Raw genomic sequence first — 27,166 nt, 5'->3', positions numbered from 1 at the left:
CACTGAGCCACCCAGGCGCCCCGCAAGTAGAGTTTTGATGGGCTTTACAAGTTAAGTCTTGGCTTGTTAAGTCTGAGATTCCTCCACCCCACCCCCACCCCTGCCCAGGCTTCCAGATTTCCAGCCCCCTTACAATCCTGACCTAAAGTCCTGAGAGGTCCCTCTGGCTGTCCCCTGCCCAGGTCTTGCCTTGCTAATGGTTACCTCTAGGCCTCACCTTCTGAAGGGCCTTGATCCCATGGAGCATGGTGGGGAAACCCTTAGGCTCTGCCTTGCCTCTGAGTGCCGGGATGGAATTGGAGTTGACCTCTATCTCTTCACCCTTACCTGTGGCCCCAGCATGCTTTTTGCTTTGACTGGCCTGGAGTTTGTAAGCAGGCAAGACAGCTGCCCTGCACTCACACAGCCCTCCTTGTGGACTGGCTATTTGTGTACCCCATCAAATTCATGTATGGAAGCCCTAACCCCATGATGGGATGGTATTTGGAGGTGGGGCCTTGGCCAGGCAATTGGGCTGGGATGAGGTCATGAAGGTGAGGACCCTCATGGTCGAATTCATGTCTTTGTGAGAAGACAGAGAGACCAGAATGTGCTCACCTTCCCCCAGCCACCACCACCAGGTGAGGACACGGCAAGAAGGTGACTACCCACAAGCCAGGACTAGGACCCTCACCAAGACCCCAGCCATATGGGCAACCTGATCTTAGACTGCCCAGCCTCCACAACTAGGAGAGATACCAGTTGTTTAAGCTGCCCAGCCTGTTGTAATTTGTGAAAGCAGCCTGACAACACTAAGACAAACATCATCCTGGCAGATAGGAAATGAACTGTGACCCTTCCTCTACAAGTTTCCTCAACACCCTTATGTCTCCTAAATTTAGACAAATTCCTCCTGAATATTCCAAAGCCACCGCCAAAGGCCTGCCCAGCCTTTTCAGGCCCCTGTAACCAACCCTCCTTCTCTCCAGTGACCTCTAACCTACACCCAGATGTTCCTCTGACCTCACCCTAGTGCCACTGGGATTTCACATGGTCATCCAGGCTGACCTGCCTTACTCCTTGTCTCTCCCTGAACTTTGAGCATAGAGACCTGAGACCCAGATTCAGCAACTGGAGCATGACCCCTGCTTAGGGCATAAGTTCACCAAACCTTAAAAGCCACCCACCCACAATGTCTGGCCCACCCAAGACCCAGGCCCCTGGGGGTTCATACTCTGGTGTCTCTCCTTAGGTATAAATAAAACAGCGTCCTAAATAATTGCACGTCTTGTCCTGAGCTTTTTTCACCTGAAGTTACCTTGAGCAGTGGTTGGGAGTGTCTGGGCTTCCCTGTTCTTTCCCACCGAGAGAGCAGAACGGAAGATCCCCAGCAACAACAATTCCTATGAGCTGTGTGGTGTGTATGCCCGGGCTGGCCACTGCGACCTCCCCTCCCATCATGTGGGCTGTGTAGACCAGAGCCGAGGAAAGTTAAAGCTTCCCAGACCCAGGGATAAACACCGTTGACAGTGGCCCTGTCCTCAGAACAACGTTTTTTAGGCAGAAGGAAATATAGAGACTTATTTTTGAATGTGTGTTAGGTCATAATATTTTTTTCTTTTAAACAGACTGGGATCATATTCTTTCAATTCAGTAAGTGTTCTTTGATGACCTACTCTATGCTGGGCACTTTGAGATCACTGAAAAATAATTCGGCAATTTGTAGTTTTTTTGCTTAAAAACATAAAATCTTTCCATGTCAATACATAATGATCTGTCATTATTTTTTCCATCATTGTAAAACTTTAGCACAGTTAGCACTTTAATGCATTTCTGCTCTGGTAAATATGGAATTGATCACAGTACCTCCAGCTATTTCTAACACCATTATTGGGTGGGATGCAATGAACAGATATCCTAAGGCTAGGGAAGTAGGCAAAAGCAGGGTTATGAATTTAAGTCATAGAATCTTCCTCCCCGATGGGTTAAAACATTTTTCAGTTTTACCTTCTACAGTGGATCTGTAAAAAATATTAGATTGGTACAATTATTTTTGATCTACGTGTTTGTGATAGCTGATACTAAAAGGAATTTGTTGGGCTTGAGAGACAACATGTGGGAGGTGAGACAGGGCTGAAGAAGATAGGCCCTGGGCGCCTGGGTGGCTCAGTGGGTTAAGCCTCTGCCTTCGGCTCGGGTCATGATCTCAGGGTCCTGGGATCGAGGCCTGCGTCGGGCTCTCTGCTCAGTGGGGAGCCTGCTTTCTCCTCTCTCTCTCTATGCCTGCCTCTCGGCATACTTGTCATCTCTCTCTCTCTGTTTCAAATAAATAAATAAAATCTTTAAAAAAAAAAAAAAAAAAGAAGATAGGCCCTGAGCACCTAGGACATTGGAGGTCATGCAGAGAGTCATGGAAGTCATTGTGGGATTTTAAGCAGGAGCCAGATTGGAATTCTATTTTTTCCAGTTTTATTGATATAGAACTGATACATAACATGGTATTATGTTTAAAGTATACAATGTAATGATTTGATATAGATATATATATTGTGAAATGATTACCATGTTTAATTAACACCCATCACTTCACATTGTTATAACTTTTTTGTGTGTGATGAGAACTTTTAAGATTTATTCTCTTAACAACTTTCAATTAAACAACACAGTATTGTTAACTGTAGTCGCCATGCTGTACCTTATGTTCCCAGAACTTATTTACATTATAACTGGATGTTTTTACCTTTTGATCCCCCTTTCCCCACTTCCCTCACTCCCTACCCACTGCCTCTGGCAACCACCAATCTGTTTTCTATTTCTGTGAGTTTGTTATTTTAGATCCCATATATAAGTGAGATGATCCAGTTTTTGTCTTCCTTTCTGGCTTATTTTGCTTAGCATAATATCTTCAAGGTCCATCCATGTTGTTGCAAATGACAAGATTTCCTTCTTTTTTGTAGCTGAATAATATTCCACTGTATAGATAAATGTCACCGTTTTTTATCTGTTCATCTGTTGATGGACATTTAGGTTGTTTCTTTGTCTTGACTATTATAAATAACATTGCAATGAAAATGGTGGTGTGGGGGTGCCTGGGTGACTCAGTCAGTTAAGTGTCTGACTTCATTTTGGCTCAGGTCCTGAGATCAAACCCCAAGTCAGGGTCCGCCCTCAAAGGGGAGTCTGCTTCAGTCTCTCTCTCCCTCTGGCCCTCCCCTGCCACACTCACTCACTCAGTCTCTCTCATAAATAAATAAATCTTTATTTTTTAAGAGATTTATTTATTTATTTATTTATTTATTTGACAGAGAGACTGAGAGAGGGAATACAAGCAGGGGGAGAGGGAGAGAGAGAAGAAGGCTTCCCTGCAGTGCAGGCAGCCTGACGTGGGTCTCAATCCCAGGACTTTGGGATCATGACCTGAGACAAAGGCAGATCCCAACGACTGAGCCACCCAGGCCCCCCCAAATAAATCTTTTTAAAAAAAAGGTAAATGGGGGTATAGATGGTGCAGATATCTTTTGGAGATAGTGATTCTGTTTCCTTTGGATATATAAATACCCAGAAATGGAATTGTTGGGTCATATGACAGTTCTATTTTTAATTTTTTGAGGAAACTCCGTCCTGTTTTCCGTAGTGGCTGCACCAATTTGCATTCCCACCAAAAGTGCAAGAGGGTTCCCTTTGCTCTACATCCTCTCCCACACTTGTTATCTCTTGTCTTTTGAATGACAGCCATTCTAACAGGTGTAAGATATCTTACTGTGGTTTTGATTTGCATTTCCCTGATGATTAGTGATAGCAAGCACCTGTTGGGGGCTCGCTTTTCATGTACCTGTTGGACATTTGTATGTCTGTTTTGGAAAAATGTCGATTCAGTTCCTCTGCTGATTTTATGATCAGATTGTTTATTATTTACTAGTAAGTTGTATTTCTTTCTTTATTTTGGGTATTAACCCCTTATGCAGATATATGATTTGCAAATATTTTCTCCCATTCTGTAGGTTGCCTTTTCATTTTGTGGATGGTTTCCTCTGCTCTGCAAAAGCCTTTTAGTTTGATGTAGTCTCTCTTATCTATTTTTGCTGTTGTTGCTTTTGTGTTCAGTGTCATATTCAAAAAATCATTGCCAAGACTGATGTCAAAGAGATAACTGCCTATGTTTTCTTCCAGGAGTTGTATGGTTTCAGATCTTATGTTCAAGTTTTCAATCCATTTTGAGTTGATTTTTTGTGTATGGTGTAAGAAAGTGGTCCAGGTTCATTCTTTTGCATGTTGCTGTCCAGTTTTCCCAACACCATTTATTGAAGAGACTGTCCTTTCCCCATTACATATTCTTGCTTCCTTTTGTCATAAACTAATTGCCTGTATGTGCATGGGTTTATCTGTGGACTCTCTATTCTGTTACACTAATCTATGGGTCTGTTTTTATGTCAATACCAGACTGTTTTGATTACTATCACTTTGTAATGTAGTTTAAAATCAGGGAGTGTGATTCTTCCAGCTCTGTTCTTCTTTCTCAAGATTTCTTTGGCTATTTGGGGTCTTTTGTGGTTCCTACAAATTTCAGGATTGTTTTATTTCCATGGAAAATGCCATTGAAATTTTGACAGGGACTGCGTTGAATCTGTAGATTGCTTTGGGATCTGTCATTATTTTTAACAGCTGCATGGTACCCCAAGCACAGCCGCATCATAACTCCACAATTTCTAGTTCCCTAATTTTAGACATTCAGATTGCCTCAATATACATCTCTATTATAAATAGCGTTACAATGAGCACTTTTGTCATATGACCTTGTGCACATTTGTGAATACTTCTGATAGACTCCAACGAGAACTGCTTAATTAAAGAGAATGTGCTGAATGTTTCTCACTATTGTTCTCAGACAACAAGTTTGTGTTCATTTATTCTCCTACCACTAGTGTATGAGAGGACTCTGCTCCCTGTGGTCTGTAGGTCATATTATCAAACTGATAGGTGAGAATGGTCAATAGACTTTAAAAAAAAAATCTTTAAGGTTTTATTTATTGGTTTGATGGAGAAAGAGAGCGCAAGTAGGCAGCGGCAGGCAGAGAGAGAAGGAGAAGCAGGCTCCCTGCTGAGCAGAGAGCCCCACGTGGGGCTTGATCCCAGGACCCTGAGATCATGACCTGAGCAGAAAGCAGATGCCTAACTGACTGAGCCACCCAGGCACCCTGGGCAATAAATTTTTCAGTAGGAATCAGCCTTGGCCATTGATACTGACTAAGCAGCTTATTACCACCCTCAGCACAGGGCACTTCTAGGGAACAAATTAAGAGAGGTCAAGTTCTAGCTGATCCCATCGGTGAGCTCCAGCTATTGCTAACACTCGCTCGGATTAGTTGTGTACTTCTACACCCACGGTCTCTAAGACAATGTCATTATCTTGTTTACAGATGAGGGGACCCACCCAGAGAGGCTAATTCCTCCAAATCACAGAGGTCACAAGTCACAGAGCCAGGGAGGAAGGGACACCTGACGGTGAAGGAAAGAACAGCAAGGGCGAGGCCACTGATAACCCAGTGGGTACAGACCTGGGTCTCCAGGCCAGAACCAGACCAGTTGTGCGGTCTGGAATGGTGCTGAGTTCCTTCATGTGTGCCATCTGTTTCGCCTGCGCTTGCCCTTGGGCATGAGAGAGGAACCCCCGAGTACGGTAACTCAGAAGGACCAAGGGAGGAGTGGAGAAGACTGCTAGCCTGGTGACAGCGGGGGAGTTTATGAACTTCGATGCGTGCAGATCCTGTCCCGGAGCTAATGAGAAACCCTTTCCATCCTCCCAGCGCTGAGGCGCTGCTCCAGTCACTGCCCCAGGCCCTTAGCAGAGAAATCATTCTGCCAAACAAAGCAGCCCCTTAGCAGTCCTTGTATTACTGTGGCTTTAAGCCTAGGAATTCCAAGGACAGACTTGTTGAACCACTTCTGGCTCCAGCACTTGTAGACTGGTCCTCAGTTCTCAGGGGTTTGAAGAAATATTTTCAGCAGGTCCCAAGTGGGGACCCAGCAGGCCAGCTAAGTGTCTTTCCCTTGAGAGCCCATTTGTTTTCCGGGGAAGCTCAGCTCTAGTGGACACGCTTCCGGCATCCCCAAAACCCTGGGGCCCTACACCTTCAGGATTTTAGTCCCCAAACAGGAGGTTCCATCTGGGTGGTGCTATCTCAGCCCGTCCCCCACACAACCTGGGGTTGTGGGCACAACACACCACACCCTTTGCCTGGGAAGGGGGCCCCGCCCACTGGCAGCATGACGGACCCAAGAGTTTGCTGAGGTTTTCAGATGTGAGAGGCCCAAAGATCTCAGAGAAGAGTCTTATGTCCTAAGCTAGTGAAAGTGTGGTCCAGGATCTCAGGAAGGTAACATTTCTCGACCTTTTTATTTGAAAAACAGTAGGATATCTATTCTGTGATTAGGTGAAAGAATGACTGGTTTGGGTTTTTTTTTTAGATTTTATTTTATTTATTTATTTGGCAGAGAGAGCACAAGCAGGGGGAGTGGCAGGCAGAGGAAGAGGGAGAAGCTGGCTCCCCCCTGAGCAGAGAGGCTGATGTTGGGCTCGATCCCAGGACCCCGGGATCATGACCTGAGCTGAAGGTAGATGAGATACTTAACCAACTGAGCCAACCAGGTGCTCCAGAATGACTTAATTCTTAGGAAATGCACATACAAACACATATTTGCAGAGGGAGAGAAAGCACACATGCAAATGCAAATAATTGGTGAATCTGGACAAAAGATTTTTGGAAATTCCTCATATCATGCAACTTTTCTGTAAGTTTGAAATGCTATCAAAATTAAATGGTGGGGCGCCTGGGTGGCTCAGTGGGTTAAAGCCTCTGCCTTCAGCTCAGGTCATGATCCCAGGGTCCTGGGATCAAGTCCCACATTGGGCTCCCTGCTCAGAAGGAAGCTGGCTTCTCCCTTGGCCTGCTGCTTGTGCTCTCTCTCTCTCTCTGTTAAATAAATAAAATATTTTTTAAAAGTTAATGGTGACAAAAAAGTGGAATTATAAAGATCAAAGGAGCAGATTTAGGTAAATTAATTCTCATTCCCACCCGCCAAGCCCAAGAATGGATTATGTGTAGATTTTGAATTATTTTTACCCAGTTGTAATCATGGACAATTTTGAAGTCTGTCTTTTTTCACTTGGTGTCAGTCACCAACTGTTGTCTGTGCTGTTACACAGTCCTGCTCACTATCATTTAAATGACTTATAAAATTCCATTATAGGTCATTGTTTATGCTCTCCCATTGAGGGACACTCCAGAGGAAGCAGGGGATTGATCTTAGATCATCATGAACTTGACACCAAGTGCTAGCCACCACAGGCTCCATACAGGCATTATCTTATTTGACCCTCACCATCACACTAAGATAAATATTTTTACCCCCAATTTATGGGTAAGGAGCTTATAACAAGCCAACCTCATTCACTAGAATTCAGTATTCAATTGCAGTCTCTCCGACTGCTGTGCTCGTGCCTTCCCAAGGCTCTTCCATGACTGAAAGCTTTCCGTTCCTCCTCCTCTAACTTCACGGCTCTTCTTCTGTGCTGCAGTTTCTTTCTTGTATTGTGGTTAATAATTCCATGTCCTGGGGCACCTGGGTGTCTCAGTGGGTTAAAGCCCCTGCCTTCGGCTCAGGTCATGATTCAAGGGTCCTGGGATCGGCCGCATCGGGCTCTCTGCTCAGCGGGGAGCCTGCTTCCCCCTCTCTCTGCCTGCCTCTGCCTGCTTGTGATCTTTCTCTCTCTGTCAAATGAATAAATAAAATCTTTAAAAAAAAAAAAAATCCATGTCCCAAATCTGAGGCTAGACTGTGGGCCCTATGAGGGTAGGACTCACAGCAGATTCATCTTTGGAGATCCAACATGCTTAGCCCCTGTGTATGTTTTATACACGGCAGAAGCTTACATCATTTATTCTTACAACAAATACTATATTTATAGAGGGTCTACTCTGCACCCAATACTGTTCTAGATTCTTGCACACATTAGCGATTCAGTAAACAAAATGGAGCTTACATCCCCAGAGAGGGAGATGTACAATAAAGAACATACTGGGGGCACGTAGGTGGCTCAGTGGGTTACGCGTCTGCCTTCAGCTCAGGTCATGATCCCAGGATCCTGGGATCGAGCCCCATATAGGGCTCCCTGCTCAGTGGGGAGCGTGCTTCTCCCTTTCACTCTACCCCTGATTGTACTCCCTCTCTCTCTCCCTACCTCTCTGTCTCTGTCAAATGAATAAATAAATCTTAAAAAAAAAAAAAAAGAAAGAACATTCATAGTACATAAGAAAAGCACATATTGTGTTAGAAGTTGCTAAGCTGGAACACCTGGGTGGCTCAGTCAGTTAAGCGTCTGCCTTTAGCTTATGTCAGGAACCCAGGGTCCTGGGATCAAGTCCCACATGGGGCTCCTTGCTCAGTAGGGAGCCTGCTTCTGCCTCTGTCTACTGCTCCCCTACTTGTTCTCTCTTACAAAGAAATAAAACAAAATCTTAAAAGAAAGAAAAGGTGCTAAATAATATGTGAAAACGGAGCATGGTCATGACAAGAGCGGGTACAGGAAGAGCAAGTGTTTCCATTTTAGAGTTACTGGGGTAGGCCACATTGAGGACGTGATATTCGAGCAAAGATTTGGAGGAAATGAAAGTGAAAACCGCATGAATGAACAAACGAAGGAATCAACTTCCTTGTATGATACATTCTAACTCTACAGTTAGAAAGCAGTCATTAGGGACGCCTGCGTGGCTCAGTTGTTAAGTGTCTGCCTTCGGCTTGAATCATGATCCTAGGGTCCTGGGATCGAGCCCTGCATCAGGCTCCCTGCTCCGTGGTAGCCTGCTTCTCCCTCTCCCACTCTCCCTGCTTGTGTTGCCTCTCTCGCTGTGTCTCTGTTGAATAAATAAATAAAATATTAAAAAAAAAAAAGAAAGCAGGCATTAGAAGAACTAAGACTCTAAGTCTGAGAAAATAAATTAATTCCAAGGAGAGAGAAGATCAAAGTTTAAAAGCTCATACCAAACACTGATAGGGTGAACAATGGCTCATTCCACAAAGAGTGCCAGTTCAGTTGCTCCAAAGTAAGGTCATCACGAACAATAAAAGCTGCTTTACACGTAGGTAGAAAACACATGAGACTCACACCCATAAAGATGGCATAGGCTGAAAGCACAGGACGGTTTTTAATAAACCCATAAATGCCCCCGCCCCGGGTCAGTGATTAGAAAAAGTTGGGGATATTTGTAGGGCATACCCCAACCCTTTGATGCGATCCATGGCAGAAATCTAGTCTTGTGGCACATTAGGACACAGGGCCTTGCTGTGCTGGACGCTACCAAGAAGTCCTGATAACCCTGGATTGCACATCTCATGTCAGCTTGCACTGAGATCCCTTCCTTTATGCTGGGAGCTCTTGATGTTTGTTGAACAGATTGAAAACTGCACAGGTGGAATTGTTACATTTGGAATGATTACATTTGTGAGTTTGTTTTTTTTTTTTTAGATACAAGAATTACACAGGAGCGCCTGGGTGGCTCAGTAGGTTAAGCGTCCAACTCTTGATGTCAGCTCAGGTCATGATATCAGGGTTGTGGGATCTGAACCCTGTGTCATGCTCCATTCTCAACATGAGTCTCCTTGTCCCTCTCCCTCTGCTCCTCCCCCCATTTGTGCTCTCTCTCTGTCTCTCAAATAAATAAATAAAATCTTTTTAAAAAAAAAATACAAGAATTAGGGGCACCTGGGTGGCTCAGTCATTAAGCATTTGCCTTCAGCTCAGGTCATGATCCCAGGGTCCTAAGATCGAGCCCCAAGTTGGGCTCCCTGCTCAGGGGGATATTTCCTCCTCCCTCTCCCACCCCCCAAGTTGTGTTCCCACTCTCGCTGTCTCTCACTCTGTCAAATAAATAAAATAAAATCTTTTTTAAAAACACAAGAATTACACAGGGCACCTGGGTGGCTCAGTGGTTTAAGCCTCTGCCTTCAGCTCGGGTCATGATACCAGGGTCCTGGGATCGAGCCCCACATTGGGCTTCCTGCTCAGCAGGGAGCCTGCTTTCCTTCCTCTCTCTGCCTGCCTCTCTGCCTACTTGTGATCTCTGTCTGTCAAATAAATAAATAAAATCTTAAAAAAAAAACCACAAGAATTACATAGAATCAACTTATTCTCTTTTTTTTTTTACAAATATATACACGCTTTTAATTCCATCCCAATCAAAGTACAGAACATTTCTGTTACCTCAGATCCTTGTGCAGTGAGTTTCCCCTACTCTCTACCCTAAGCAATTACCAACTGATTTTTACATCCCAATATTATTAATTTAATGGCAAAGGCATCTCCTATAATATCACATGAATATAGAACCAACTTCTTCAAATATATAATCACACTCTCTGATCAGGTCAGGATATGTCATTTTGACCAAAGTATAATCTTTAACAGTTTATTTGCTTAGCAAATAATTTCTAAGCTAAACAGCCTTTGTTTTTCGTAGACTATTTCTGTATAAATACATTAACATAATATTGATGAAATAAATCATAACTGAAATATTAAATTTCTTTTTTTTACGTTTTTATTTATTTATTTGACAGAGAGAGATCACAGGTAGGCAGAGAGGCAGGCAGAGAGAAAGAGGAGGAAATAGGGTCCCCGCTGGGCAGAGAGCCCGATGTGGGGCTCAATCCCAGGACCCTGGGATCACAACCCGAGCCAAAGGCAGAGGCTTAACCCACTGAACCACCCAGGTGCCCCTAAATTTCTTTTTTTTTAAGATTTTATTTATTTATTTGAGAGAGAGCGAATGAGAGAGAGAGCATAAGAAGGGGGAGGGTCAGAGGGAGAAGCAAATTCCCTGCTGAGCTGGGAGCCTGATGCGGGACTCCATCCTGGGACTCCAGGATCATGACCTGAGCTGAAGGCAGTTGCTCAACCAACTGAACCACCCAGTCACCTCAGTTTTTTATTTCTATACAAATAGAGGCTTAGTTGCAAAATAAATACCTCCTGAAACTTTGCCTCATATATGTAGATTTTTGTTTAATGAGTTTTCTTCGAGTAGGGCACATCCATTCAATATTCCAGTTTTAAAAATGTATTTAAACTTTCTGTATACTGATATTCTCATCTCACTGATGTTCTCAAAACAGGAAAGTACGGATCAGCCCATATTGTATGCTATACCGGATGTTATCATTTCCATTAAGGATATATACGTACAGGCTCAAATATGCATAGGATGTCCCTGAAGGATACACGAGGAATTGGGAATAGCATCTGTCCCCAGGGAGGGAAACTTGATTAGAAGGCAGGAGAGGAAGGCGATGTTGTTTTCGCTCTCAATCCTTTTATATCTTTTGACCTTTGTATTGTGTGTACACATGACCTTGTCAAAAATGAAATAATTTTTAATGCATCATAAAAAAATAAAGCATTGCTGTTTCAGGACAAATGTGTAGTCACCAAAGTGACTTGGAAATTAAGTAGTGGGTGTTAGTGTTATGACATATGACTGGGGTCAGGAAAAGTATTGACTCAGTCAGGAAATGCCTTCTCCAAAGTGCTCCCTTTAATTGCTGACTGTATTTTAAATCAGTTGACCTCAATTCTGTTTTACAGATTCACTCAAGGTACAGCTTATTTACATGACTTTGTCGGATAAGGACCTCTGCGCTGATCTCACAGAGCCAACCATACCTGCTCTTAAAGATTGCCTTTCCTTTTTCTTTTTATCTAGTTGCAGCTTCTGATATATGGAGACTTTAATAATTATATGAGCCACACATATGAACATATAATCTGTACATGATAAAGTACACATAGTAAATAGAGTTATGGAAAATATTCCACCTCGATAGTCAAAGAAACTCAAACTAGAACAAAGAAATACCTTATTTAAGTAGCAATCTATTCAAAGGTTACCCCCCAGTGGCAAGGAGGGTCTGGTGAAAGTTGTGTGTATTTATCACGGACTAAAATATAAATCAGCTCAGCCCTTTGGCCGAGCATATGTCAATTCATGCAACCATAAAAATAGTAATGTCTTTTGACCTGGTAATCCCACTCCTGGGAATTTGTCCTGAGGGAATTTTTTTCCAAAGAGAAAAAGCTCTGTGTGGGAAAGATCTTCATTGCATCTTATCCATCAGAGGGAAAAGGTGATGGGCTAGAAAGAGCAATGGTTTTGGAGTCAGGTGTCTGGGGTTTGATGGCTTGATTTGGGGATCTGCCACTTTGTGTCTGTGTGGTGTTGGCAAAGGGACTTGATCTCCCTGGGTCTACATCTTCAGGGTGGAAGGAGGGAAATCAGGTTGGGAGACCTGTGGGACCAGTGCATGGAGGATCTTGACTGCGAAGCCAAGGTCTCCAAGCTCTGTGAAGTGGGCGAGAGGATCATTGCAAGTATCTGATGAGAGCTCCACATCAGGAAAATTAACCTGGCGATGGCATATAAAATGAATGGATCTAGCGAGAAGGTGGAGGTGGGGAGGCCCTTTCGAAGGCTTCCACAGTAGTGTATATGAGAGGCAACGACTAATTAAATGAAACAGCCTAAACTGTGTGAGTGCCTTGTGGGTGATGAGTCATTATCATAAATCTCCAGCCTCCCCACAGCATCTGTTCTATATTCTGCACTGAGCAGAAATATTACCTAATAATACCTTCTATTTCCAAAGCCCTTTACAGTTCAAAAAGTGCTTTCATATGTATTATCTCATATCATCTTCTAGGGTGTTTACAAGTTGGCATTGTAAAGGACTTTTCCCAGATATTGTACAGGGCCTTTTCATTTATAATTTCCAGGACCCACCCCTCCTCTCCTTCACTCAGCTTCTCTTTTGTTCAGTGTTCAGCACTTTACAGTTCTTTATTCCATTTCACTGCCAAAAAAAATTGAACAATGCACCCGGCTCCTTGCTTAAGTCCCTCCAAAGGCAGGTAAGTCATCAATGTGCTGGATTTGAGCACATTTGATTTATTTAATCATTTGTTCATTTTTCTCTGATGGCACTGGAGTTTCACATGTTCCACCATATATTGTCCCTGTGATGCTCCATACACATGAGCGAGAGCCCCTGAGGGGGCCCGGCCTTCCTTCTCTTCTCACCGGCTCCAGGAGGCCCAAAAAGGGATCCACAGTCACACAGACCCAACCCCTGAAAACTGGGACTAGCGATCACCCGGGAAAGCTGGGGCCCTGGCCTCCACTCTGATCGAGACGTCCTAACTCGGGGCTTCTCTGCCTTCCAGAGGCACTAATGAGCAGGGCTGAGCGGTAATTAAGACTGTGCTCAGTTCCCCATCACACAGCACAGCTGCAGCCAGCCAGGAGGAGGGAGAGGGAGGAGGACAGGAAGAATGTCTCCAGCCCTCTCTTCCTGCTCTAAGCCCACTCTCCAGGGCTCTGTCTAGTGCAGCAAGGGGAGTCAGTAAAGCCAAAGGACGAGGGAATAACTATGGGACTCATCTGCCCAAGGATCCAGATGCTAGCCAGGTGTTGCTTCTCTGTCCCATGGGGTGCCAGTGGGCCAAAGCTGTGGTCTTACCAGAGGTGAGAAGTACCCTGTCTTGCAACCAGCCTGACACTGTAAGACCTGGGTCACAATGGAGCTGTGGTCTAGGAAGTAAGGGGCAGCATGACCCATGCCACCCAGTACTCATTGCCATGCTTCTAGGGAGTCTGAGACCTTCTCTGGCTCACCCTACACCAGCGGGTCAACTCTGGAGGAGAACCAACAGTAATCACAAATACTCAGTGAGCAACACTGAGCCAAGTTCTGGGGCTCCACAGATCAGTACAATCCAGCCCATTCCAGCACACCCTCCCGTGGGGAGGCAGATGTGGAAACAGACACATGACTGCTCTGAGAGTGGTGAGAACAAATTCTAAGGGAAACAGAGTAGGCTGGGGTAGACTGAGGAGGAGAGCTCTACATGTAAGGTAGCACTAGAGCTGAGTCTTAAAGCAGAACACGGATTCACCAGGGAAGAGATTTTTGACCAAGGGAGTGGAGCGAGCAAAGGCAGGGGCATGAAAGAGTAGATAGCCTGTCTTAGCGCGGTGAGCTTCCAGATCCTGAAGCTGAGGCAGACCTGGCCCAGAGCATGAGTGGAAAGAGAAGGGATGGATTCTAAGGGTGACAGGCCTGGCAGGAGCAATTGCCAGTCTGACTCACATTCCCCAGTTTACACCACTTCAGGTGTGCTGATGCTCCAAGACTGCCCAAGAAAAAAAAAAAAAAAAAAAAAGCCCTGGGGCGCTGTGCCAGCCCCAGGTCCTGAGCAGGAGGGGGACCAGGGGTGAGTTGAGGGGCTGATGGAGAAAAGGCAGAGCTAGAGGGAAGGGCTTAGGCAGAAGAAAAAGGCCCTGGACACAGCTGCCGCAGGGGGAGAGGGATGGTGCTGTGCATGTGTGCAAGGCTGGAGCCTGGGCCTCGTGTGGGGCGGCCAGGCACCGGCCTCCTGCCCTCTGGCCGCTGCTCTGGAGTCCCAGGTACCCAAAGGTTCCCAGAACCAACTCTGTCCCCAGGAAAGGGGCAGGAAGAGTCACTGATAATTCTATAGGGACAGAACTAGGAGGTTATGTCAATCAGCTTGCAAACAGAGGCCCACCACACAAACCTGTGAGTCAGAGAAAGAGAGGTTAGCCTCGCAACTGCTGGATCTTTGGTAACATTCTGACCATTTTCAACCACACATAATCAGGACTCATTTCAAATAGCCTTTTGGAAGCATGCTAACTTATGCCCACTTGGTCTGCCGTGCCCTCTCCTGCCAAGTATCCCAAGACTTCCCCTTCCCTTATCTGAGTGCTCAAGGGCCGTTCTTCAAGGGGATTTTGGGTTGACTGATGAATAGAAGAAGGCTGGAATGCTGGTGTGTTAAGTCATCACCCACCTCTTGGCTGGTGAATGCCTCCTTCATGTATTCCCTGCACATAGATTTTCAGTACACTACAAGACCTTTTTTTTTTTTTTCCATTCTCAATTTGTGGTTCTTGTTTTCCATAGCAGTGTTTCCCAGAAGGCTTGAGATTTCCTGCATGGCCATAGCTTGAAAGTGTAGAAATGAGATCCAGAGGCAAGCTGTGTTCTCTATGGATCTAACCTGAGGCTGCCCTGTACCCTTCACCTACCTCTCTCTTGAGGTAGGTAACCTCCTAAGGTTAATAGGATGCCCATGGACACCCCTTCCTGGTGCCTGTGTGTCTGCCCCATAGGGAAAAGATGAGGAGCGAGACGGGTGGGTGTGGGCAGGGAGGAGTGTTGTGAATCCAAGCTCCCATCACAGTCGGGCTACCAAAAATCTGGCAGTCCTCCTTGCGCCCTTGGGGACCCAGCCTCTTCTTTCCTCGCTCACCTGGCAGGCCTGCAAAGCAACTGTGGAGAGACCTTCAGAGCCGGGAAAAGGAGAGGGAGGATTAGAATGCCTTTTATTTTGAGTGTCTTTCTTTGGACTTTTGCATTTATATTTCTATTTTTGAAAGAATCATTTGGCTCTTTTTTCTTTTAGCATATTTTCCTTCGAGCAATAGAAGCCTTTGCAATATGGAAAAAGTCACATGTGATCCGAAGGCGTCTGGAGGGGAGCTCTGAGTGCGGGGAACTGACCTTTGCAACCACCTACCCAGAGCTGAGACTGGCGAAGGGCGAGCGGAGCCTCCAGGAATGATGTCTGGTGCCCTCCACAGGTCAGTTCACAGTGGGAGTCTTGGTGACAACCTGCAGCTGTGTGTGCGTGCCTGTGCTCGCGCCCCTCTCTCCCGCGGTTTCTCTAGATGGCTCTGGCTGGCAAGTCTCTCCTCTCACCCTGTGGCCAGCTGTCCCAGTTTGCCTCTCTTCCTCTCTCCCTCTCTCCTTTCAGCCCATACTGGAAGGCCGAGGGCTGGGCCAGAGAGAAGCAGTTGTTGCTGTTTTTCCCCAGCTCCCGCTCAAACGTGACACCCGTAGAAAGGTCAAGCCCACGTGGTTCGGCAGTCCCCTGCCTGGCCCGCCCTGGCTGTTGCCATGACGACTGCTGGGCTGGAAATGTCCTTAGCCACCTCTACTCTGCACGTTGGGTGGCCGTCCCAGGCTCCGCTCTCAGAAAAGCCACTCCGTTCAGGAGTTAAAGGGCTTCTAGGAATGTGGACAGACGGACAGACAGAAAAACAGGTCGAGTCAGAGGCAGGCACTGTCTCTTGGACAAAGAGAAACAAAGTGTATTTAGGGACTCAGAGAATGTGAAGAGGCAAAAAAAAAAAAAATGAGATGGTTGATAGAGTCTCAGAGTCTCGGCGACACAAAACTGAAGGCTGATGAACAAAGCACAACAGAGTCTGAGACAGAAACAGACAACGAGAGGCACAGGGGGAGAGGAGCCCTCACTGAAGAGCAATGGAGAGGGCCTGAGTGAGGAAGAGAGGGAAGATGGGACAGGTGTGAGAGGAGTCAGCCCACCCTTCCCCGCTCCCATCCCAGGAAAGTGCCTTGCCCTGAGCCGGGTGCGAAGCCAGTGTTTTGTCTCATCTCTCTGACATCTCAGGTGGGTTTCAGTCGATCTGCTGGCCAGACTCTTCCTCTGGCTGGATAACATTTGCCAGCCGTTTGCCTTGCCCTAAGCTAAGGACGGTAAAATCGAACCCCGCCCCAACACACACCCACACCCACCCCCTCCTTGCCATAGGGAGGCCCTTGGTTCCATTTCACCCCAGACTCACCATAAATACCTACAGCTCAGCCTCCCTTCTCTCAGGGGGTGAAATGGCTATCAGAGCCCTGAGCCGGGATGGCAGGAAGTGAGGCCAAATTAGGGAGTGGTGGGTGCGACCATCAGAGGTGATGTCGCCCCCTGGTGGGAGGTAACTAACATGACAGACAGTGAGTCCGACTCAGGAATGTGGGGGTAAGGGAGAGAGAGGAACAGGAGAGAGAAGGGTTTCAGAACTCTGACCAAGTAGGCTGGAGGAGTGGTAACTGGAGGCACAGACCAACCCAGACTGGTCCTCCATGCTGGCCAGGAATTCTGCCTCTAACATTAGTGCACTGATTTCCCATCTTTGAGGTGTCTCCAAGGCTTTGGGTGAGTCTCTCAGGGTCTTTGAGTTCTGGGTCATTCTTAGCCTTAGCTTCTTAAGAAACAACAGGCCATCAGCAGAGGAAACTTGGATTCCCTCCAGCTTTTAACCAGTTCTGGCCTTGACCATCGTAGAGTGAACAATGCAGCCAATGTCCTTAATGTCATCATGTCCCAAGCTCACATGTGGGTGTAGAACAGAACAGGTGGCAGCTTGGAGAGCCCAGTGCCCTGGTGCCCTCAGCCCAGACAGTGCAGTGAGGGAGCTCAGCCCAGAAGGGAGACTACAACCCAAGAGAGCTATGGGTGGGCATCAGACAAGGCTCTGCCGATTTAGCCAACCAGGAGACCCCACTGGGCCACAGAGGCTAGAGCGTGAAAATCAGAGTTCCTCTGCTGTCCCTGTTAGGTCCTGGGCTGGGTGGGAAAGGGACCAGGGCAGATGCTGGTGGCACCCTGCCCCACATCCCTTCAGCCCACCTCTGTGTCCAGCTGCAGCTGTGGTGGACAGTTTCCGGGCGTGCTCACGCCTTCCCATCTGTGTTGCACTGATTTATAAAACATGTATACTTGGTCATTCCAATGACAACAGTATATTTCCCAGATATCTTTGGTGTTCATCCACAGTCTCTGAAAACATACCAGAGTCAGAAAAGTGAAAGAAATGTCTTGTTATTACTGAAGGACTCCCCACCCCACCCCAACGGCAGGGGCTGGTTGCCAGGAGGAACAACTACATGATTAGAGGGTGGGAACCTCCAGGGAGGGGAGAGGGGCTGTAGGCTGAATCAGCCAATGGCCAGGGACTCAATCATGACTATGCAGTGAAGCCTCCAGAATAACCCAAGAGGACTGGGTTGGGGAGCTTCTGAGATGGTGAACACGCAGAGGCCGTGGAGAGTAGTGTGTCTAGAGGGGGCATGGAAGCTTCAGGCCCTTTCCCCGTACTTCCCCTTATGTTTCTCTTCATCTTGACTGTTGGTTTGTGTTCTTTATCACATCCTTTAATAAACTGATAAATGTGGGGCGCCTGGGTGGCTCAGTGTGTTAAAGCCTCTGCCTTCGGCTTGGGTCATGATCCCAGGGTCCGGGGATCGAGCCTCACATTGGGTTCTTTGCTCAGCAGGGAGCCTGCGTCCCCCTCTCTCTCTTTCTGTCTGCCTCTCTGCCTACTTGTGATGTCTGTCAAATAATTTTTTTTTTTACATGTGAAGTGGTTCCCTGAGTTCTGGGAGCTGCTCTAGCAAATTAATTGAACCTAAGGAGGAGGTGGCTGGAGACTCCAATCTTTGGCAGTTGGTCAGAAGCACATGTGACAGCCTGGGGCTTGCGACTGGCATCTGAAGTGGGGGGAGGGGGACAGTCTTGGGGGACTGAACTCTTACCCTGTGGAATCTGCTACAATTTCTGGGTAGATAGGGATAGAATTGAGTTGAATTCTTGGACATCCTGCTGGTGCGTGAGAACCCCACCCACCCACCCACTCCTGTTTGGAATTGGGTCCGTGGCGAGGGAACACACCTGGGTGACTCATAAGCGTCTGCCTTCGGCTCAGGTCATGATCCCAGGGTCCTGAGATGGAGCCCCACATTGGGCTCCCTGATCAGCAGGAAGCCTACTTCTTCTTCTCTCTCTGTGCTCTTTCTCTCTCTCTCTGTCTTTCATTCTCTCGGAATAAATAAAATCCTTAAGGAAAATAAAAAAAGGAATTAGGTCCAGGAATGCAAGTAGACCATCCCTCTCCTCTGTGGGAGGCTTTTCTCAGCCTCTGCAGGGCACCTTGGAAGTAGCAGGAGCTTAACACTCCCAAATGACAAACCTCAACACTGAGGGATGGACGCTGGTAGAATTAGAGCCCAGATTTCCCCATCGTTTAATGAGGGCCTTTGGAGCTGTGTTCTTTAAGGCTCCCCAGAGAGATTCCCAGGAGAACTGAGCCTTAACTACCCACAATGAACCACTCAGTGTACCCTATCCTGTCTCATTCTCCTTACTCCCTAACTCCTGCCTGCTCCCTAAAATAAACTGCCTACATCCCAGTCCTTGTCTCGTGATAGGTGTTCAGAGGACATGAAATAGCACAAGGACTGCCTTTCTGTGATGCTCCCTGCTGGAGAGTCTGCCCCACAGGGCTGGGCTAAGATAAGAATTGTTGGAGGGCTCTGTGTCTGACTGATTGGAAGCGGTCATTATCATCTAGAGTGGGAAAAGAGCTCACCAGCTCTCCCTCCCAGACTTTGGGGCGTCCAAAGCTGACTTACTAGCAGCAAGTACCTGTAGGTCTCCAATGGACAGCCATAGACTTCTTTTTGTAAGACTTTATTTATTTGAAAGAGAGAGCGAGCATGAGAGGGGAGAGGTCAGAGGGAGAAGCAGACTCCCTGCCAAGCAGGGAGCCCAATGTGGGACTCAATCCCTGGACTCCAGGATCATGACCTGAGCAGAAGGCAGTTGCTTAACCATCTGAGCCACCCAGGCGCCCAACCATAGACTCATAACTGGAAAGGGCCTTCAGGGTCACCTGATCCAACTTTCTGTGATATATAGGAATCCTCTTTACAACGTCTCTGATGCCTGACTGAACACTTCCAATGACAGGGAACTCACTACCTTTTACAAGGCAGCCTTTTCTATTCTTAGACAACTATTTGAAAATTTACCTTATAAGGAATGGTAATTGACCTCCCTGAAACTTACCCTCAATGGTCCAGTTTGTCTGTTGTATGTCAGTGTTTCATTTTTCTACTCAAGATTCCTCCGAATATTTGAAGGCCAACTATGTCTATTGTATCTTCTCTTTCCAGTCCACATTGTATTGCCTTGATCTTTCTTTAAATGAGATGGTCTTCTGAGCCTCCTTAGTCTGGATCCCTCCTCCAGGCAGCAACATGAGTTTGTCAGTGTTCCTCTTTCCTAGTACCCAGATGATGCTTCAGAGTCATGTGGTCAGTACAGGGTGTATTCTTACACTGTTAGAGCTCCAAGTACATTTCTACTATCGATTTCTAGAATTACAAATGTTGGCAGATACACAACACTACTGACTCAACTGGACTGTAAAGACACTGAACATCTGTTGTTTTGGTTTCTTAGCATCCCTTGTGCTTTTCTGCAGGTAGCAGCACTCTCCCCACTTCCCATTCTCAAATGGTTCTGGTGGGATTGCCAACCACAGCACCCTGTGCCTCTAGCCATAGGTTTGGGCCCATGACCTAGGCTCAGCCAATGAAAATATCCTGTCCCTGGTCACAGCACTTGGTTCAATGAGCATGTAACCCAGGTTGGCCAATCAGAGTCCTTTCCTTGGATTTATTATATGGAGTTGGAAAGGCTAGATTTGCTAAACTGAGATGATGTGTAGAACTCCCAGGTTTCTACCTGCTATAGCTACCTACACATGAAGAAACAGAGAAAAGTTAAGAGGAGACTGAAGATACTACCCAAGTCCTTGGATCCAGCTGATCTTGAGGCCTGCTCTACTTTTGTCCTTCCCAATCAATATCCCTCTAGGGCTTAATCTAGACTGAGTCTGGCTTATGTCACTAGAACAAACTAGTACGTAGTACTTTTTTGTCTTCTAATTGTGGAGTAATTTTTTTTTATCCTAAATGAAGAGCTTCCTATTTATCCCTATTAGATTTCATACTTTGTCCCATCATTGCAGTCTATAAAAAAACTTTAGAGTCTGATTCTGTTGCCTAGTCAATTACCTATCCTCTCATTTTTGGTAAAGATGACTTCTATGCACTTATCCAAATCATTGATAAAAACGTTGAGCTGGGTGGGTCAGTTGGTTAAGTGTCCAACTCTTGATTTAGGCTCATGATCTCAGGGTCCTGGAATCAAGCCCCAGTTGGGGCTCCATGCTCAGCAGGAAGTCTGCTTCAGAATTCTCTCCCTCTCTATGCCCCTCCCCCTGTGCTTGCACTTTCTTTCTCTCTCTCTCTCTCAGATAAATAAATCTTTTTAAAAAGTGTTGGGGCCCCTGGGTGGCTCAGTTGATTAAGCCTTTGGCTCAGGTCATGATCCCAGGGTCCTGGGATCAAGAGCTGCATTAGGCTCCTTGCTCAACAGAGCCTTCTTCTCCCTCTCCGTCTGCCTGCCACTCCCCCTACTTGTGCTCTCTCTCTCAATGTGTGTGTCAAATAAATAAGTAAAATATTTAAAAAATAAAAATAAAAATGTTGAGCTGGGCAGAGGAAAGAAGGAGGAGGAGGAGGAGGAGAAAAAAAAGAAGAGGGGGAAGAAGAAGAAGAGGAGGAGGGGGAGAAGAAGAAGGGGTAGGGAGAGGAGAAGGAGAAAAAAGAAGAAGAAACCAGCATCATGTGAGTTTATCAACCAACAAGCATAGTTTTTAGATGGTTGTTTAAACAACCATGAATTTACGCTACTGTGCCCTTATCCAGCCTACACCCTCCATCCTGTCTCCCAGACTTCACCATTCATTTGGTCACTGTGCTGAAGATCACACTGCACCTTGGCTTCTGCTGAGTTACCAGTGGATAACCTCATCCAAAAAGGACAAATGATAGAAAGCCAAAAGTGGCCCTATTCTTTAAAATGCCCCAAAACTCAGGGTGCGTGACTGGCTCAGTGGGTAGAGCGTGCAACTCTTGATCTCAGGGTTGTGAGCTCAAGCCTCATGTTGGGTGTGGAGCCTAGTTTAAAAAAGGGGGGGATGGGAATAATAAAATTCTCGTAAACTCTGCAGAGCCCATCTCCTTTTCCTGTGCACACTTGCATGCACGCACAGATCCCATCCCTCTCACCCACCACTGCCTCCTCCCTCCCTGCTTCTCTGCAAAAGAACTGATTTTTTAAAGTGGATCAGGTCAGCATGAAGAGAGGAAAGCCCGCCTCGGAAGAGAAGACCTTTACCTCAGAACACTCTGTGACAGGCGGCACTTGGGATAGGTGGGTGGGGAAAGGGGTATACCTCTTAGCCACAAGTTGACTCATGGCAGGCAGTGCACTGACCCTTAGCACAGCCTCCCAGGGATGGGTGGGGCATAAAGAAGCAGAGGTCCACCCAGTGTCCCTCCAGTCTGCCCACCCACGGAGCACAGGCTCTGCAGAGGGCTAAGCCAGGCTGGCCATCCCTGCACCACCACTTGCTAACCACCCGCCACTACTAAACCCAAGTGCCATGCTCCCCCTTCTTACTCCCTCATGCTTCCTTCCACTCGGATGCCAAGTTCCGGTGGCTCTTCCCCTCATGCTTCCCACATCCCTCTCTCTGTGCCCTCAGTGACACGTCCTTGTTTGTGTTGTAACCATCATCTCTTCAAATAGTTCTGCCCCATGCGCTCCTTCTTCACTTTCTGGGACTCAAATGGTGCATATATTAGACTGTTTGGTATTTTCCCACCAATCTCAGAGGCTTGGTTTTCTTTTTTCTTTTCTTACTCCTACTCCCTTTTGTCTTTGTGTTTCTGCTTGGATGATTTCTATTGACCTTTCTCAAGTTCATTGCTTTTTTCCTCAGCTGTGCCTGCCTATGGAATAGCTTGTTGAAGGAATTCATCTCTGATACCAAGTTTTTTATTGCTAGCATTTCCACCTAACTTTCTTAATAGTTTCCATGTCTCTGCCGAGACTCCCCATATGTTCCTGCAAGTTGCCCACCCTTTCTCACTAGACCCATTAACATATTAGTCATTATTATTTTAAGGTCCCTACCCAGGAGTTCCAAAATCTGTCATCTGGGAGTCTAGTTCTGTTGATTTATCTTTTGATCATGGTTTGGGTTTTTTTCTTCCTTGCCTTTTCATGTATGTTTCACAAATTTGTACTGAATACCCATCCTGTGTAAAGAGCAGAGACTGAGGTAAATGGTATTTATGGCTGGAAGTGGGCATGCCTCTTTGGTTGGTCTGTGGGGTTCAATCAGTCGAGTTAGGAGTCAGGTAGGGTTTGGGGTTTGTCGTTCCCACCATTACCTCCGTATGTCACAGTCTTTGAATTCCTCTGGTAGTGGGCTGCTTAGAGTAGGGACTGGGGTGTCAGAGGATTTTTCTGGGCTCCTGCTCTGCCCTCAGCTTCTTAGCCATCCCCGCATGCCTGCCCCTCCATCAGCAGTGGACCGCTGTTGCTTGCCATGTGCTGGTAGGCTCCTGAAGGGGCAGGACACGCAGTGGGGGTGGGCTGAGGATGTGTGTGTCTGTTATCCAGGTTCTGCTTTAGTCTTAGACAACATCCTGAGGGCAAGAGTGAGGCTTTCTCCCCACTCCCTCTGAAAGCCAAATTCTGCCTTATATCTGTGGTTGGTTTGGGGTGGCCCAAGTTTCTTGCCCTCCCCCACCCACCCCTTGCTTGTATCTTCAGCCCGTGATTGTTTCCTGCTTTCCCGTTGGGATAGAGGGATTTTGCTTCCATTCTTACTCACTGAAGCAATGGATCTTTGGCTGTGTTAAAGAAGGGCAAAAAGGTTTTGACTCCTCACCCAGAAGCAGGTGAGTTTTGCTTTTATCACTCCCCCGAAGCAAAACTCCGTTGCCCCTTCCCCAGGGGCTTAAGGCTTTGGTTTATAAGAGGATTGCAGAAGCAGCTGAGGCTTTTTGCTTTCCCTCAGCAGCTGCCTTACCAAGTCCTGCGTGCTGGCACCACCACCTTGGAGGAGGAAAGCCCTCCCCCATTTTCCTGCCCTGCTCCCACTTTTCCTCAGAACCTCAGAGGGAGGCCTATGGAAGAAAGCTTACCGTGAGTACAACTCTCCAGTGTCTGGAATAGTCTCCAGCTATTCTAAACTGACATGTGAGCCCACGTGTAGCCTTTTAACTTGTTAAATTTTTTGTTGGTTTCTTCTTACTCATGTGTCGTCAGCCACCTCTTTCTTCCATGCTGTTTTTTTGTTTTGTTTTAAGATTTTATTTATTTATTTGACACAGATAGAGAGCACAAGTAGAGTGGGAGGGAACACCGACCCAGTGTCCCAAGTGAGGAGTGTCTGTACTGTAGGATGAAAGGATGGGATGAGATTGACATGTCGATCTTTGCAATCTGCCAAATAGGATTCTATTTATTCTGTAATAGTCAAACAGTAACTTCAAAGAAATTAAGCTAGAAAATATAAATAAGGGAAAACTACAAGCCACCTAATTGCATTATTCATTTGGACATACCATTGCCAAATGTGAATCTGTGCTTCCCTAATCAACTTAATCATGTGGTATCCATGGCAGCCCTAACCGTCTTTCCAGATCCAAATCCGATCCTGTTACTGCTCCCCTTAGTTGGGCACCTGGATGGCTCAGTGGGTTAAGCGTCCCATTCTTGATTTCGGCTCTGGTCCTTATTTCGGAGTCATGGAATCAAGTCCCACATAGGGCTCTGCGCTTGGTGTGGAATCTGGTTGTCCCTCTCCCTCTGTTCCCTCGTCCCTCAAGTAATAAAATCTTAAAAAAAAAAAAAAGGGTGGCGCCTGGGTGGCTCAGTGGGTTAAAGCCTCTGCTTTCGGCTCAGGTCATGATCCCAGGGTCCTGGGATCGAGCCCCACATCGGGCTCTCTGCTCAGCAGGGAGCCTGCTTCCTCCTCTCTCTGACTGTTTCTCTGTTTCTCTCTGTTTCTACTTGTAATCTCTGTCTGTCAAATAAATAAATAAAATCTTTAAAAAAAAAAAAAAAAGAACCCAATAGCTCCTTCTTGCCCCAATAAAATCCAAGCTCCTTAACGTGGCTTACAAAGCCCTTCACACCTGACCTCGTTTCTTAGTTTCCAACCTCACCTTTTGATGCTTCCTCCTTTGTCCTTTATGACCCCAACTATACCGAACTACTCTCCAGTCTCTATACCTTCTTCTGCCTCTAGGCCTATGTACATGCCGTTTTCCTCTTCTGGGACTTGACTATGCCCCCATGTTCCTCTTCCTCCATTCTCACAGTCTGACCACTACCCATTTTTTCTGGACTCAGCTTCCCTAACACAGCCTCTCTCCTACCTCCCACCCTGACTGGCCTAGGGCTCTCATAGCTCCTGGCACATGCTCTAAAGCAGCTATGCTAATGCCTTGATTCTGCAGCCCAAGCAATTACAGTGCTAATCAGCTAGGCCATCTCACTCCCTCCACCATTCCACGTGGGAAGATGTGGTTTTGCTCTGTTCACCATGATGCACAGTGCAGGGGCTCAACAAATATGGCCTAGGCAAATGAATCTACGCCTTCAGTAACCCACTTCTGGGTTCAAGTACACAGCTCTCCCACACACCGAAGACTGCCATAGCAGTGTCCCATCTTGAATCTTCTAACTCAAGTAGGGCCAAAGCTGGCTGGAGTGTCTTGGAATTTTCAGGAAAATGTCTGCTTTCCGTGGCTGCAGCTTTTCTCAACCTTGGGGAGTGACTCCAAGGCAGGGCCAGGGAGTGGCTTCAGGATGTTTCCCTTCCTCCAGCGACAGTCCTGGTGGGCAGGCCTGCCTGGGAGGGACACAGCTTGGCAACAGCTGGTGGGTTGCTTGTTTACTTTCTGTGCCTACATCCAGAGCCTATTTCTAGAACAGGACTGGACACAAGTCTGTGCTATTCCAGCACCAATCTTACCAAGCCCTGGGTGATGAGCACCATGTGCCAAGAGAGAACAGTGGTGGTCACCCGTCACTTAGCTTATCTCCCTGGCTCTAACCCAGACTTCTTTGGGTATACCAAATCATTTCTGCTTTACCCTACTGGTAATTGTCCTTACTTGGCTCTAAGGGTTAGCATTAAATATTGCTCTGTTTGCTCTTTCTGTTTCATTTGGGGTAATAAGAAAAGCCCTCTCAACTCAAATTTTACTGATTTGGGAAAGTGCTAACTGGAGCTCCCCCATCCCCCAAAAAAGCGATCACTTAGGTTGTCACCTCTAAGCCAATCAGAAATCAGAATTGCAACTCATTGGACTCCCTTTTGTGGCAATCTGCCTCTACTAAGAAGTTAGGTGAGCAGGGAGCCGAAGATCTGGGACCTTTGTCCCATACCCCACCCAGGTTTTCACATGGGGCTAAAACCCTTCCAGTCCCAAAGTTTCTTTTTGGTTCCTCTAACTCAATTCTCCACCTTCTCACACTAATATGTGTTTCCTAGGTAGAAAATGGGAGGTAGGGAAAAGGCAAAGCTAGAATCTCGCCTGAATTACAGAAACACTATTTTCTGGTATGGATACATTCTCTTTCTGATGATGGGCTGCTCTTTAGGAAAGTGTTTTGAGACCTTACCACTTTTTCTCTTAAAAAAAATTACTGAGAAAAGAGTAATCTTTGTTTATCATGCAGGGAGAAGAAAACTCAGTCTTTAAAAAAAAAAAAAAATTCTATCCATCCACCTGAAAGCCATCGGATGGCCTGTAGGAAGAGTGTGGTCTAGCACCTGAACCCCGGGCGGGGATGGCAACCTGCAAGTCCAGGGCCAGATGACTTGTCAGTGTCTGGCTTCCTCAAAGTGTCTGGGGAACACAAAGGGTCACTCTCTATGTCAAGGGAATCCTACTATTAAAAAGCAGGAGGAATAAAACTAAGACAATCAATTAAAAAAAAAAGACAGTATGTCTCCCCAAATTCATTTAATTCAGCAAGTTTATCAAATTACCTGGTTGATTCCTGTTCTTTCAGACAAAGCAAATACCTGATTTAGATACAGGCACGTGTTCTCTGCAGATTTTTTGGGTTGCCCTGCTAGTCATTAGGAACTTGAAACCCATTACCCAGGAAGAAGCTCCATGGAGCCACAGCCACAGAATCCTGGCCACAGAATCCCACCCTCAGAGCACCAAGGTCTGCCTTGTTGGAGGGTGCATGTTAAAAACAGAAGGCTGGCAAAGGTAATCTGCTCTCTTATATCGTCATTCACTTGTCTTTACCTCCTCACTGCCTGGGAGCATCTGTCTGGGTGGGGGAAGCAGGTCGAGAGCACCACACACATGGCTATTCTGATGCGAAAAGTTTTATACGGACAACACAGGCTAAACAAGAACACTATAAAGGAGGGAAACACAGGCTTAGTCAGGAAAACTGCCACAAGTGAGCCTGGAACTATTCAGGAGTGGTGTCAAATACCAACACCATATTTACAAGTCTAATTTGAAGCCTGACCCTTTTTAAGTGCAAGAGGAAGTTCGGGGAGAAACGATGCATGAAATCAAA

The 27,166-nt window shown here is 46.4% G+C and overlaps 1 long non-coding RNA gene across 1 annotated transcript in view; it reads left to right on the top strand.

Annotated features, from left to right (window-relative positions):
* LOC116867263 overlaps nucleotides 1-26,838 on the top strand; it is a 37,509-nt gene extending 10,671 nt beyond the window's left edge. Inside the window, exons 2-4 of the long non-coding RNA XR_004382575.1 lie at nucleotides 15,512-15,689; nucleotides 23,628-23,752; nucleotides 26,732-26,838. This is a non-coding gene — a long non-coding RNA (uncharacterized LOC116867263). The remainder of the gene's footprint in view (nucleotides 1-15,511; nucleotides 15,690-23,627; nucleotides 23,753-26,731) is intronic.
* Nucleotides 26,839-27,166: the final 328 nt, after the last annotated feature.

Source organism: Lontra canadensis, unplaced genomic scaffold (assembly GCF_010015895.1).
Source record: "Lontra canadensis isolate GAN:19392208 unplaced genomic scaffold, GSC_riverotter_1.0 scaffold12, whole genome shotgun sequence".
NCBI classification, from domain to species: domain Eukaryota; kingdom Metazoa; phylum Chordata; class Mammalia; order Carnivora; family Mustelidae; genus Lontra; species Lontra canadensis.
This window is presented reverse-complemented; position numbering and strand designations above follow the sequence as displayed.